Genomic DNA, 13,359 nt, shown 5'->3' with positions numbered 1-13,359 from the left:
CACACTGATCCAGATTTGGTTTTGTCCCCTTATATCTATAGCTTATAGTTCCAATTTCTCCAGATAAAGTAGTGGTTCCCTTCCCACTATCACTGGAACGCATTTTATGAGTTACTTATATTTTCTAGCAATCCCTTCTTTTGCTCATTCTGTTCAGACCTGAGGAAGGGAATGGAAACTCCCGACAAAGCTAATCAAGAAATGGATTAAGTTAGTTCAATACAAAAGTGTCCCCTTATATTTTTGTGATTGTTAACTATAGCCTGGGGCTACTAATTACATATTACCTGCCCTTCGCGCTGGGTGGAAGTGCCTGCTGCTTGCTGCATGGGGAGCTGGTGTGACAGGAAATGTGCCCTAAGAGAATGATTGAGGGAAGCACAATAGTTCCCCCTCCCTGAACTGGGGGGGGGGGAGTAAAAACAGAGCCAGGACAAAGCACACAAACAGACGGGGGCTGACTCAGTCTGCAGCTAGGAAAAGCCAGAAGTAGTAGGAGGCTGAGCTGAGAGGACACAAGCAGAGCCCGTTTTAGTTTAGTGGTTTTTTTTTTGGAGGGGGGCAGTGGGGCGGGAGAGACGGTTCTGTGTTTTAGAGCTGCTTCTTTAAGAACTAGTGAGAGGCCCAGTGTGAATACATTCGTTGTACAGCGCTAGAAGAGGAAGATTTAGTTTGTTTAATCACTGTTGATGAGTAATGATAAGCAGCTTTTGTGTAAACTTCTACTAGAGCAAGTCTGTTACTTGTAGTAACTCGGGCAATTTACGAAGGAAAGTTGTTTGGAGATTTCCTGACCAGGAGAGAGAGTGAGAGTGCTGAGGAAAACTCTCTTTACTTGGAATTTGGCAGGAACTTAAGTCTTAATATTTGTCAAGTCAAAAAAAAAGTGAATTCACGGAGTGGGAACCAGAATTCACAGTAAAAGGGCATTCGCGCTGCGTTCTTTAAATGGAGGCAGAGGAGCAGGACATTTCTGGAGAGTAAAATGACTAAGAATATTGTTCTGTGTGAGCACCTGACTGTGAATAACTCCAAAAGTGATAGCAAGACTGAAGGGGAAAACTTACTGCGCTGAAGCCATGGTAAGAAAACTTTGCTGTAAAACTGAGTTAAGGATGACAGAAATATAATTCTGAATTTTGCACAGTGGATGAGTGTATGCTAAACTGACTCCAGGAATGTGTGCCTCTGAGGGTTAATGCACACTTACTGGGAAATTCACACCACTTGTTTTTATTTTAGCTAGAATTAAAGTATCTTGTCTGTTTTGAGAACATGCTTTCCAGGAGAACGTGAGAATGCAGAGAGTTTTGGGGGGTTTTTAAACTTATTTTTGTTTGACAAAAGGGAGACAAGTCACTTCACTGATTAGCAGTGGGCAGAATCAAGAGGCTGGAGAAAAGCTACAATAAGGGTATAGCCCAGCTACAACCAGTGAAGACCACCACAGTACTCAGCTTTTCAAACTCAAATCCAAAGCTTTGCTATACATTAGGGGCATTAAGATATTAATCAATATTTACCTAGTCTAACAATCCTGTGTTGATTCATCTAAAAGATATTACAAAAAAAAAAAAAAAAAAAGGATACATTCAGGAAAAAAGCATCAAACCTTCTGGACAATAAATTCTGCCAAGTTTTGAAAAGGTTTTTGTGTGCAGTACTTACCTGATAGTTTGCACTATATTCTGAAGTTCCTGGAAAACAGACTGAATAGGGTTAGTAAATGTGGAAAGGTTCATATACCTGGGGATCAAATTGTTTTGAAAGTTGCTTATGTGCCTTCTACTTAGGTCTGAATTGTTACCTGTGAAAAGGAAAATCGTGTTAAGAGCATTGTAGTAAAGTAATATCTAGTTATTTGTATCAAGTTCTTTCTTCTGTTAATCCAATAGGCAGAGAGCAGTAGAATTGTGTTGTATGTATTTTAGTGTCTGCTTCCTGAGAAAGATACTCACATAGCATCCTCCTGCCTACAAGGGAAAGTATTTTATGTTTATGCATTCTGGCCCCTCCTTGCTACCTGCAGAAGACCTTTTGCAAGGTGGGAGCACCCCTTATTTAAGTTACCCTGTAGAGGGATAGGCTTGCAGGGAAAGGTGGTCCTGGTAGGGCTTGTCCCCCATTGTGTCCAGGTTATCCCAGGTTCATAGGAGAACAGCTACATTATTTTGTAATCTGCCCTGAACGTGTCCTGCAAGGGGCGGAATAGAAGATTTAAAAATAAATAATCACCATTAACATCGTACTCCCTGGCATCATGTCAGGTAGGGAGCTCCTGAGGTGATAGAATTACATTTTTATTTCCATGCAGGTTCTTTAGGAAAAGCAGAACTACAAGTTCATAGGTACAGTGGGGCAAAGCCAGAATGGGATCAGCCCGACTTGGCAATCCTGTCCCCAGTCCTGGCTTGCTTGGAAAGCAGAAGCCAGCAGAGACTGACAGGCAAATGAAAGTGCAGTTACAAACCAGCTTAAGAGCACAAAGAGATGGCGCTAGAATGAAAGAAGGATATTCTTTTGACTGTAAGTGCCAGATAAAGCTGGACACAGACAGCTCTGCTAGAGGGTGGGCAGCAAGAATGGGTGGTAAGGTGCCATAAATTGTTAGTAAGTTTTACGGGCAGTTCAACTTCAGTATATCAGAGTAACGACACTTTAGAACAGAAGGAATGCGCCATGCACATCTCTCATAATTCACAGAATCCAGTGGGCTCTGCGCTCCAGAGACTGGCATAGCCGCAGATACATGTGACAGAATTACTAAGCAGAGAAACTCGTTCACAGCACTGCCTATGGTTTCCAACGTTTAGTTGGACAAAGAACAAGAAAGAGGCAACACAGAGAAATGAAATGGAGAGATGAGAAAGACAGAAGGAAAGAGGAGAAAAGAGGGGAAGATAGCATGAGATAAATACTGCAAAAGAGTGAAGATGCAGGAAAACTGGCAAGTTGACAGAAATGAAGAGAGAATAAGGGGAAGGAGAGAAAAATATGAGGGGGAAAGGAAGACAGAGCTAAAAGTACATTTCAAGAGCAAGGCAAAAAAAAAAAAACCCAAAAACTAATCAGAGTGTAAAAATCCTGCACTCAGGTTGTTTGCACAGTTCTGCAATAGCGCTTCTGTTGTCCAAGAGTTTCAGAAAAAATATTCACTGTCTGAAAAAAGAGTGCAAGCAAAAACTTCACCCAAAAGCATGGTGGGACTTTACATAAGAACATAAGAAAATGCCATACTGGGTCAGACCAAGAGTCCATCAAGCCCAGCATCCTGTTTCCAACAGTGGCCAATCCAGGCCATAAGAACCTGGCAAGTACCCAAAAACTAAGTCTATTCCATGTAACCATTGCTAATGGCAGTGGCTATTCTCTAAGTGAACTTTATCCTAACTTTATCCTAACTTTTAAATGTAGGCAAAAGTCCCACCGTGCTTTGCTGCACAGTTCTTTCCCTTCCTCAGGGTGCAGGAAATTCAGTCCGTGGGCAGTGAATGCTTTTATTTCGAAATTGTGCAGAAGCTATCCCAAGGGCTTTATATCTGCACATTCAGGCCGATACAGTAAAGCGTGGCCGCGCTCATGCATCTTTTAACCCGCATTAGACACGCGTTTTAAGCACATAAGCCGGACGCGCGATTCAGTATCGTCTTTTACGCGTCCATACCGCGTGCCAAAAAAGATGCGTTGCCATTAGCGCCCACCGCATGTATATGGTATGTTAATGATTGGATTAGCTAATCCCCTCAATACAGTAACCCGCGCCCAAAGTAGCGCGTCTTTAACCTGTATTTTTACCGCATCTTTAACCTCTATATTTACCGCCTACCCTGGCGTTAGTTTGGTGTTGTGCTGTGTGACAGTCAGCATCCGACCGGACAGCGTCATGGACAACATGTATATATTGGCTTTGGCTTTTTTACACACACACACACACATATATATATATATATTCAAATTCTAAACAAATATATTTTCGAACTATTTACAAAAACACTTTTCTGTATGTATGCACAACTATTGGAAAACAATTTATTTATTTTTTTACACACTGTCCCACTTCCTCTGTGGAGACGTGCTCGCTGGGGGAGTCATCGTTGGGCATGGGAATGGATTCTTTGCTGGTAACGTCACAATCGTCCACTCTATCTGTAGAGAAAAGATAGAGAAAGAGGTCGCAGTTAGAGTTGTCAGTTTACCCCTCTTGAGCAAAGTTAACATGCAATGCAAACAAGATATATGTTTATGCATACCTTCGCTTGCTCCTATGTCGGCGCCGAACTGTGTGTGCACACTGACCACGACCTCCAGCCACACAGTTCTGAGGACCAGCTCCTCCACTGGTGTCAACACTATATGACACGGTGGTCCTCCACTGGTCCTCTTTGCCGACGCGTCAGTTTTTGAAGCCTTCTCTTTCACCTCTTTTCGAGTGTCGTGCCACCGGTGCTGTACCTGTTTAATGTCCCTGGGCATGACAGAAAGGGAGCTGACATCCTGTGTGATCTTCACCCAAATCCGTTTCTTCATGGAGCTAGAAATCTTGGACTGGAATAGCACTTTATATTTGTCACACACAGCACGGCAAAGTAACGCCTTTTCCTCACCCGTGAAGCCAGTGTTACTTACAGGTTCGCTTTTTGGATGGCTGACTACAATTACTGCCTTCCTATTGTTGATGATCACTGCACTGTGCCTCAACCTCCGCAATAGTACGTCTTCCTGCCATGTTAAAAAGCTGAATGTGAAAAAAAAATGAATGGTGATTAATGAATGGAGAGACAGCATGATGGAAAAAGACAAAAGCTGTATAAATGAAAAATAGTGAACCGGCAAATAGAGACACACATGGACAGCATCAAGCAAGAGCCTGAACTAGTGCCTTCAAGTGGTTGCCGATCTCCGGACTCCGCCCCTACACGTGCAATGGAATGTTTTCCTGGCATGATTGTCTGTCTGTCTGAATAGGAGAAAAAAAGCTGGAGGAAAGGGTTTAATGAACGTAGAGAAATTTAAGAAAAGAATGACCCCAAAGGAAGAGGGGCACATGGAAAGCATACAGCAAACAGTCAGACTCAGGAAAATAAAAACAGTAAAAATAATGAATATGAAGAACTAAATGTCCCTGAAAGAAGAGTGGCACATATACAGCAAAGAGTCAGACCATTGAGACAGTCAGGAAAATGAAAAACAGACCATCGACTATAGATGTCCACGCCATGGACGGTGGACAGAAAAAGGCGGAACGTTCAAGTTCGCCAGCCATGTTACCTTCCAATGTCCATGGCCTGCGGCGGAGGGGCCACTGACTTGAGTGCCCGGAAAGGTTGGTAGCTGTACGGACATGTTGGTATAGCTACCAACATTTTCCGGATGCTCAAAGAGGCCAAGGAGGTTGGAAGGTACGCTGACTTCCGCGCCCGGAAAGGTTGGTAGCTGTACGGACATGTCGGTACAGCTACCAACGTTTTCCGGACGCTCAAGAGGCCAAGGAGGTTGGAAGGTATGCTGACTTGAGCGCCCGGAAAGGTTGGTTGAATGTTCGAAAGTAGCTAGCGTGGCCTCAGCATCCATGACTCCGGGGGTCTATGCGGTACCTGTTGGAAAGAAAAAAGCGTGCATTGCTATGCCTACCTGCTGAAAGCGTTGCAGATCCTCCGATAGATATCCAACGGAACAGTTGTACCAAGTCTGTCCTAGGCCAAAACCAAATACAAAGGGACTTTTTCACTTGGAGATGCGACAGATATACACATCCAAGGTAGGATTATGAAGCGGCAATGATGTCACAAAGGGGGAACAATGGGATAATTTTACATCTGGATGAAAACCTTGGAATTCGTTACATGTTCGAAATGACAATTCCTGTTCAATTGAACCAACCTTCCAGACGTTCAAGAGGCCATGGAAGTTGGAAGCTGGGCTGCTGCCTTAAGCGTCTAGAAAAGTTGGTAGCTGTACGGACATGTCGGTACAGCTACCAAACCTTCCGGGTGCTCAAGAGCCCATGGAGGTTGGAGGTTAGCCAGGCCTGCGACCATGGCTGTCCACGCCATGGACAGTGGGCAGAAAAAGGCGGGAACGTCCATGTTCGCTGGCCATGTTACCTTACAACATCCCTGGCCTGTTTCCTTGAGCATCCAGAAAAGTTGGTAGCTGTACGGACATGTCAGTACAGCTACCAAACCTTCCGGGTGCTCAAGAGCCCATGGAGGTTGGAAGTTAGCCAAGCCTGCGACCATGGATTTCCACGCCATGGACAGTGGGCAGAAAAAGGTGCTGCCTTGAGCGTCCAGAAAAGTTGGTAGCTATACGGCGGAGTGGTGGGGAAGGCTGGATAGCTATTTATTATGCTACACTTGAGAAATAACTTTTGGTATACATTTTTTGAATCCTAATACATCGCGAGTATGGGTTTTTAGAAGAAAAAGGTAGTTGGGCAGTAGAAATCAGTCTATCGTGCTCTCTTCTTCAGGCAATGTCAAGAGGAGTCTTTGATTTCTTGTGAACAATTTTTTATTTTGGCATGGCAAGTGAGTATTGGAATTCATTTTCGAAATATAATAACTCCTCTTCAAATGTCAATTGAAATGACATGTAGGGAAGAGCAACGATTTGTGTAGCGTGCCCTGGATACTGTATAGGCATATGATAACGCCTATACAGTAAAATCGATAGCGAACTCTAACCGCGCTTTAGGCGCGTGTTTGGCGCACCTTTGCTGCCACTTGGATTTGCCTACGATTTGAATACTGAATATAACGGACTGTGAACCAAAATGTGCATGCGCCAAATGAGCAGGCAATAGACACTGCTGCACTTTTTTTTACACGTCGGTACTGTATCAGCCTGATAGTGCACACATGAGGTACAGGAAAAGCAGACAACTAAGGTTAAGGTAAAAAAAAAAAAAAGTTAAAGCTTGCTGGGCAGACTGCCGTCATTTCTATGTTTCTATGTATGTTTAACACCTTGAGCTCTGGTTGGCAATGACTAGGGAGGTGTGAATATCTTTTACAAGGGATTCTTGCCCCATTCAATAAACCCACAAGATATTTCACAGCTTCACTGTTTCAGTTTGATTCCCTTTGTTTTCTTTTAAACCATGCTTGTCTATATGTTCTTTATTTTTTTTTGTAAATGATATTTTATTGAAAAGTTTTAAAATTGTACAAACAGCTAATAAAACATATAACATAAAATATTGCACAATTGTATTCTTTAGAATAGTTTCTATGATTTTTCCTGGCACTGATGTCAGGCTCACCGGTCTATAGTTTTCTGGATCTTCCCTGGATCTCTTTTGAAAGACTGTCATTACCATTGGGCATTCTCCAGTCTTCAGGTACAACAGATGAATGGAATGATAGGTTGCAAATTACTAGTAATAGGTCTGCAATTTCATTTTTTAGTTCTTTCAGAATTCTGGAATGTAAACAATCTGGTCCAGGTGATTTGCTGCTCTTCAGTTTAATTTGCCATATTATAACTTCCAGGTTCACTGTGATTTGTTTGCTTTTCTGAATCATCATTATTAAATATTTCCAGAATGATATTCTATTGTACTTTTTAGTTCTTTACTAATATTTATTTATTCAGATACATTTTTATCTTTGTAAGTGAGGGATCTGGATGGTCAGTTTTTGTACAGGATGCTATTCTTGTCTGTTGTTGCTGAGCAGACTTATGTCAAGAAGTTCATCTGAAAACTGCTGCTAGGCTGTTCCTAGTGGATGTTTAGTCTAGTTTCTAGCTGGATATAGGGTTTTGGTCAACAGCTGTGGCCTAGAGATCCAAAGAAGATTTTGCAGCAAATGTGGATTCATGGCTGGATTAATGGGGACAGGAGGAACTTCCACAAGATGCAGCATTTTCTGAGCAAGCTAGTGATAGCAGCAGAGAGCCAGCGATGGAATCAGTGCAGGGACTGTGTTCCCTTCCACACTGATTTCACTTTCCACTGCCACTAGTAAGGGGGGTTTCATTCCAGAACCAGCCCCAGCAGCATCCTCTGGTTTTCGACAGATAAGATGAAGGAAAGGCTGTGAAGGTTCACCTGAGGATGATTGGAGTAGAGGCTCACAGTGGTGGAGAGAGAGGGAGATTTTGTGGTCTATACCACTAGAGCACAAACAAAATATTAATCCAGGCCTCTTGGGATTGTCTTTAATGGGACACAGCCAACATGGATTTACCCAAGGGAAGTCTTGCTTCACTAATCTGCTACATTTATTGAAGTGGTTAATAAACATGTGGATAATGATGAGCCAATAGGTACAGTGTATCTGGATTTTCAGAAGGCATTTAATAGTCTCTGAGAAAATCCTCAGGAAATTAAAAAGTCATGGGGTACAAGACAATATCTTATTTTGGATTGCAAACTGGTTAAAAGATAGGAAATACAGAGTAGTAGTCAGTGGTCAGTTTTCTCAAAGGAGGAAGGTAAATAGTGGAGTGCCCAGGGATCTTTTCTGGTGCCTGTTAACATATTTGTAAATGATTTTGAAAAGGGAGCAACAAGTGAGGTGATCATGTTTGTAGACAACTCAAATTGCAAGTGGTTAAATCACAAACAGATTATGAGAAATTGCAGGAGGACCCTGTGAGACTGGGCATCCAAATGTCAGATGAAATTTAATGTGGACAAATGCAAAGTGATGCACATAGGGAAAAATAATTCAAACTATAGTTTAACAATGTTAGTTTCCATGTTAGAAGTTACTACCCAGGAAAGGAATCTAGGCATCATAGTGGACAATGCATTGAAATCCTCGGGTCAGTATGCAGTGGCGGTCAACAAAGCAGCAGAATGTTAGGAAGAGAATGAAGAATCAAACAGAGAATGTAATAATACTAATAATGTAAAGTTCCTTGTAGACTTATTATCGATCTGTTTCATTACCTAACTGTTTCTTGTAAAGCCTGGGGTGGTTTGTAAACCCCGGGCAATTTGCCGTTCTATGTAAACCGGATTGATTTGTATCTTATACAGGAATTTCGGTATATAAAAATAAATAAATAAAATAATACCTCTATTACTGCATGGTATGACTTTACCTAGAGTACTGTGTGCAATTCTGGTTGTTGCATCTCAAAAACGATAAGAATGGAACTAGAAGAAGTACAGAGAAGGGTAACCAAAATGATAAAAGAGATGAAACCACTCCCTTATGAGGAAATATGAGCAAGATTAGGGCTCTTCAGCTTGGAGGACTATAAAATCATGAGTGGAGTGGAATGGGTAATTCAAATCTGTTTACTCTTTCAAAAAAATTAGGAGACACTTCATGAAGTCAGATTATTCTGTATGTAAACTTGTTACCGGCTGAGTTCTCTGGGTCAGTGGGAGGATGATATGAAGGCATGCATTGTTTTGTTCTTATCTTGCATACGAATTTGGTTTATATCATTTTATAATTATTTATAGTTTTTAGAATTATATTGTATTTTTTATTATTCTTCATAATTTTTATTCATTTTATAGATACCAAATATGTAAACCGTCATGATTGCTTTTCAGAATAACGGTATATAAATGTTTTTTTAAATAAATAAATAAGAGAAAATGTTTGTTCACAATTAAGCTCTGGAATTCATTTATTCCCAGAAGATGTGGTAAAGACAGTTATCGTAGCTGGGTTTAGAAGAGATTTGGACACGTTCCTGGAGGATAAGTCCATAAACTGTTATAAACCAGGTAGACTTAGGGAATGCCACTGCTTATCCCTGAGAGTAAGCAGCATGGTATCTGTCTTCTATGTGGGATTCTGGCCGGTACTTGTGAGTGTTGGAAACAGTATTCTGGGCTTGTTGAACCCTTGGACTAACCCAATATGGCAGTCCTTATATTCTTATGTCATATTAATCTGAAGCACATTCAAGGAATGTCAGATTCGCTTCCCATTTTCCCCAGATTCCCTGGAAAAAAATCCAGCTGATTTCCTCAAAAGATCTGGGGGAAATCTGAATGTTAATTGAATTTCAGCCAGGATCATATCTGCTTGCTTTGACTCCAAATTGTGCCCACATTCTTGATGGTGGCTTGAAAGGCCTTTTTGTTGACCTGTGTAAAAGGAGCTGGTATTCTTGGTCCAGTAGACAGATGTCTGCATGACTAAAACCACCATCGTAATTTGGCACAAATTAGTACCAGTTTTGGCATCCCAACAAAGACTGCACAAGCATGAGGACTGAATTACCCTCGTTATTAAATGCAATCCTTTCTAGAGAAGGGTGGAGGAGAGGTATATTGGCTTTACAATGTGTATGGGAGACTTACAGTGCCACTGCCTCTACTGTGCCTGTTCTGTGGTGGGCAGTGTGTGTGAAGGAAGCTTGCGCTACCACTGCTCATGTTGTGCCTGTTCTGTGTGCTGGTCAGTATGTATTGGAAGCTGGCACCATGACTGCCTCTGCTGTGCCTGTTCTGTGGTAGGCAGTGTGTGAAGGAAGCTTGCGCTACCACTGCTCATGTTGTGCCTGTTCTGTGTGCTGGTCAGTATGTATTGGAAGCTGGCACCATGACTGCCTCTGCTGTGCCTGTTCTGTGGTGGGCAGTGTGTGTGTGAAGGAAGCTTACGCTCCACTGCTCATGTTGTACCTGTTCTGTGTGCTGGACAGTATGCATTGGAAGCTGGCACCATGACTGCCTCTGCTGTGCCTGTTCTGTGGTAGGCAGTGTGTGTGAAGGAAGCTTACGCTCCACTGCTCATGTTGTACCTGTTCTGTGTGCTGGACAGTATGCATTGGAAGCTGGCACGATGACTGCCTCTGCTGTGCCTGTTCTGTGGTGGGCAGTGTGTGTGAAGGAAGCTTACGCTACCACTGCTCATGTTGTACCTGTTCTGTGTGCTGGACAGTATGTATTGGAAGCTGGCACCATGACTGCCTCTGCTGTGCCTGTTCTGTGGTGGGCAGTGTAGATGAAAGAAGTTTACACTGCTACATCTTCAGCCAGAAGGCAGATCCATATCTAATTCACTTACCTTCTCCATTTTGCTGATTGCCTCATCACTTCTTACCAACTATCCGTAAGCTTACTGACTTGGGTATCCACCACCTCCGTGGCTGCAACAAGCAGAAACCCCCTAAATACTCTTCCCACCCTTCCTCCACAGGCCACAATTCCCTATCTCCAACCTACTTCAGAGATGGGTGGATAAGAGCAGGGAAAGAGGGTAAGACAACTTTGTTGCTCTATTTTAGCCCCTGCCTGCTACTAGCCTCTATCCTGAACCCCACCTGTGATTTTCCTTTTGATCCTCTGCTTTTCCACAACAGAAGATGGAGGCCCAGTGTAATAAGATCCATGCCGAAATCATGGCAAATTTTCTGTGCATATTTATTTTAGCATGTGTGGCAAAATCTGGCACCTCCGCAGGATGTAATAAGGGGATGGCATGCAAATTAGATACGCGCAAAAAAAATGTGTATAAGACCAAATACTTGTTTCAGGACCCCTATAAAAGCCCAGATGCAGAAAGCCACAGGAAAAAACCCATCCTAAAATATGTGCAATTGGAAAAATTGTTGCGGACTGGTGAGGGCTATGTCTATCTTACTGTTGATTACATTGGCCCCACATTATTCCAAAATAAATTGTTTCAGCTCCTAGTGGCCCTCTTTACTCCATTGCTGGCATTAGTGTGGTTGTGGGTCCGTGCAGCCTTTTCCTCGCCGAGCACCCGGGGCTGCTCAGCATGGATCAGCCTTGCCGGGAAAGAGCAGGAGCCAGGACTGATGGATCGGCGATCTCGGGGGGGGGGGGGGGGTGTTGTGGACAAGCACCAGCACCACCCGGAGCCCCAGCACTTCCACTTAACTCCTGCCCTGACCCAGGCTCTAAAAACACTATGCACTAACCGATCTCCTCAGTAGCGTGGCTCCCTGCGTAGCCCGTGAATAGATAAGTACCTCCTTTGCATGCACTTGCGGAAAACCTGCCCCTCTGGTTAATGTGTGGGTATGTGCACGTTTCTTTCCCCACACTAAACTTGTTATTACATAAGCAGGTACAATTAGCAAGGAAAACCCGGCAAAAGCCCACAGCAGGTTTTGCGCAGCTTATTCCACCGGCCCCAGGAAGAGGTGACCAGGGATTGTAGCCATCCTTCTCCCCTTGGGAGGGGGGCAATGGCACCGAGTTACTGTCACCACATTGTCCTTTATTACTTTTATCTTTGTAACATTGCGCCTTAGCCTTTTTACTTTATTGCCAGGTCTATCGCTCATCGAAGTATCTCATGGGAAATACTGAGGGACTTTCTGAAATTTGGTCAAAGAAATAAATTACTTCTTGGCTAATGAGTGTCAAAACCTTATTACTCCTATTGCCCTACCATTTAATTTTTCTGAATCAAATGTTACTAATTTGATATTGGTGATTCACTGAATGTTATTTAGCTGTTAAGATTCTCTGGTATAGATAATTTCTCAGTCATGAAGAATGAGAGTTTCTGGATCTTTCTTTCAATGACACTTGCAGCAGGTGAATACAGAACAGATACCAGGGCCTGAATATTTCTTTGGCTTTTTGCATTCTCTACCTATTGGAAAAAAAAACTTATATGAGGCACCTGATGCAGACATAAGACAGTGAGAGGTGCACCTGCCACATGTAGAGATGTAGGTTTTTACACAACTGTCTGCAAAAAGAAAGCATACATGTTCACATATGTTACAGGTGAGGGCCCCAAGCAATGTTGTCAACCTAATTCCATGTCATCCTGAGGTGATAGGCCTGTCCTGGTTTTCTAATTTACCTCCTAATTTAGAGGTAGATTCTAAAAGCGTTGCTCGTGCAAAAATTGCCACATGTGGGCCATGCACGAACAATGCAAATTTTAGGAAGATGCGAAGGAGGGATGTACATACCCATACAAGCGTCAAGAACAAGGGGACAGGGCATGGACGTTCCGGGGCAGGGCAAGACTTGTATGCATAACTCCGAATTTTAAAAAAAGCTGACCATGGTCCACATCCACGTGCTATCCACGTAACTTCACTGCTGGTCCTGATGAGGAACAAGTCTGGAGATCTCCAGTTTTAGGGCTTTCAGCACAGCGTGAGGGTTTGGGGTCAAGTGAAGGGCTTACAGGATGAAGACGCAGAGGGGTCTTGAAGACCTCAATATCAACTGGACAAACTGGTGGACTGATTTGAAAAACTGTTTTTTCCCTTGCGCGAGCATGTTTTAAAATTTGCCTGCATCCACATAAACGCCACTAAAGCCCTAGCGGAAATACACACAGGACATTTACTCAAGCCACCTCTTAAGATTACGCACACACATACGCACGGCAGGGGCATGTTAAATAATATGCGTGAACTTGCGTGCATGATATAAAATTGCAGCGTATCTCT

The 13,359-nt window shown here is 42.9% G+C and overlaps 1 long non-coding RNA gene across 2 annotated transcripts in view; it reads left to right on the top strand.

Annotated features, from left to right (window-relative positions):
* Positions 1 to 585: 585 nt before the first annotated feature.
* Positions 586 to 13,359, top strand: part of LOC115076092 — a 121,134-nt gene continuing 108,360 nt past the window's right edge. For both annotated transcript variants that reach the window (XR_003852685.1, XR_003852686.1), the window contains exon 1: positions 586 to 1,082. This is a non-coding gene — a long non-coding RNA (uncharacterized LOC115076092). The remainder of the gene's footprint in view (positions 1,083 to 13,359) is intronic.

This window comes from Rhinatrema bivittatum, chromosome 14 (assembly GCF_901001135.1).
Source record: "Rhinatrema bivittatum chromosome 14, aRhiBiv1.1, whole genome shotgun sequence".
In the NCBI taxonomy this organism is placed as follows: Eukaryota; Metazoa; Chordata; class Amphibia; order Gymnophiona; family Rhinatrematidae; genus Rhinatrema; species Rhinatrema bivittatum.
Note: the sequence above shows the minus strand (reverse complement) of the source record. Positions and strands in the feature narration are given on the sequence as shown.